General features: G+C 34.7%; 1 pseudogene; it reads left to right on the forward strand.

Moving 5' to 3' along the window:
• Window positions 1–1558: 1558 nt before the first annotated feature.
• LOC113816581 (uncharacterized) overlaps window positions 1559–2500 on the forward strand; it is a 1769-nt pseudogene continuing 827 nt past the window's right edge.

The raw sequence follows: 2500 nt of genomic DNA on the forward strand, positions 1-2500 counted from the left end.
TAGATAAATAGTTAGATAATAATAGCAACAAATTAAGAAGAGAGAGGAGAGAAAAGTAAGATTGGACGGGGATAAGGAAGAAGAAAATAATCTCATGCTTGTATCACTATTTCAATAAAATGTCATATAAGATTTTTTTTTTTTTTTTTTTTTTTAATGGAGGAAAAAATAAAAACAGAATTAGACTTTGATCTTTATCCACTTCACTTTAACTCCAATCTTATTATAGATATGATTTGTGTCCATTTCACTGTATTTCCTAATGCATAATGTATATCTACTATTTCCTACCCCACCGTAGTCCCAATTACGTAGCGAACATTCAACGGAACTGTTCTGAAGGTAAAAATCCTAAACAGATCGGGATGATTTTTTTTTATTTTTTATTCTTTATTATTATTATTATTATTTTTAGATCCAGGCTTTTTGTATAAAGGGTGTATTAAAGTAGACCTTGTTTTTTTCAGGTAAATAATTTCTGCGTCTTTTACAGATTTACTTATTTAGGATCTTAAAGATTATTAATTTGTGCATTCTTTTTTCAATAAAATTAAGCTATCTTGCTCACCTCGGCATTTTTACAGCACAACTTCTCATATAAAATACTTCAAATAAAAAAGATAAAAGACCACAATCACTTCAGTCACGTAAAACTTTTTTTTCTGGACAGAATATTACTAATATTTTCCCGCTGACTCTAATAGGCGTTCAACTTTGTAATCAATGTTGTTTTACGTCATCATTTAATCGCCGCCTATCTGATACAGAAATGTTATATTCGTTCAACAGAAATGCTTCGGAAATACGTGATTTAAGTAAGCTTGAAATAAAATCAACCTGCAATCAATTTCATTCTAGGCTAGATTATATATAATTCTTTCTATTCACTTGATGGGATTGCGATTTTCTTCTTCGCTAATATTAATTATGATAACTATGGAAAATGATCAGTTATTACATGAAAGCATTAATCTATTAATCTATCAGTTTGTTTCTGTCGATCTATCTGTCTATTTACTTGTATCGATCTACCAATGTATATATCTATCTGTCTAATTAAGTATCTATCTACCCACATAGCTATCTATAGATATATCTATCTATCTACGTATCTCTATCTATCTAAGTATCTGTATCTATCTATCCGTCTATCTATCTGTTTTCTATTTATCTATCCGTCTATCTATCTGTTTTCTATCTATCTATCTACATATCTACATACGTATATGTATTTATGTATATATGTATATGTAAACATTTCGTTTTATAGATTTTACCACACACACATACGAACACACACAAACACACATTTATGTAATCGTGCCATCTTTCTCTCCCATAACATAGAGAGAGAGAGAGAGAGAGAGAGAGAGAGAGAGAGAGAGAGAGAGAGAGAGAGAGAGAGAGAGAGAGAGAGAGAGAGAGAGAGAGAGAGAGAGAGAGAGAGAGAGGAGCATTGTTAGAGAAATTAACATTCAGAATGTTATAGATATATAAAATACTGGAAATTATGTTTTTACATGATGGAAAAACAGAAATACGAAAAAAATATGCAGGTATGGGTAAGGCTCGTATACTCCCATTGAAAACCCGTTGCGCTTCAAAAGGTATTATAATCATATTGACATTTCTCTAATTCGGATATGGTGCCATACTCTTTATAACATTATTCCAGATCTAACCTTTTTCCCACTTATTGCGAACAATATTAGGGTCCTGCAGTTTAATGCAAATAAAAATCAGTTTGAGCACACATGTGATAGGTTGGTGTAAAGTTTGACTCACTGCATTATTATGCAGTGAGTTAAACATTGAATTATACATAATTTTCTTTCTTTTTTATTTATTGGTCAATTTATATTGGTTAATGGGGCCTTTGGTTTATAGGTAGACAGTAATGAGATGATGTTTATATATTCCCACATCTAAAAATACTGAAAGACACACACACACACACACACTCATAATCATACACATTCACATACGCACACGTAAGCACTGTGTGTTGTACGTGAAAGACGAGACAAAAAAGACAATGGAAGCAAAAAAGAACTTCACATAACAAAGAAAACCAAGAAAAACGAATGCAAAAAGCCCCCATTTCGGAAGGACGTTCCACGCGACCCGACCCGACCGCACCTTGGACACGATAAAGCACTCTCCATTTCGCCCCCTGGTTTTACGACCTTCCCCCCGTGGGTTATTTGTCCTAATTCAACGCCATTTCTTTGCCCCCCCCCCCCCCCCCCCCCCGCCCCACAGCCTGACCTTCCCCTGGCCAACGAGCCGAAGACAGAGGAGGTTAGTGTATCGCTGTGGCTTGGGCAGAGACCCCCTTCATCGGTTGGTATAAGAGACCTGCTACGAGGGAGGTGTTTATCAGTACATTGCTTCGTCTGACACAGGGAGGACCTCAGGAAACTACCTCACGATGAGATCTATGGTTTGTGCTTTTATTTATTTATTTCTATGACTAACCTTTAACATTGTTATTCTTCAC

Source organism: Penaeus vannamei, chromosome 12 (genome assembly GCF_042767895.1).
Source record: "Penaeus vannamei isolate JL-2024 chromosome 12, ASM4276789v1, whole genome shotgun sequence".
NCBI lineage: Eukaryota > Metazoa > Arthropoda > Malacostraca > Decapoda > Penaeidae > Penaeus > Penaeus vannamei.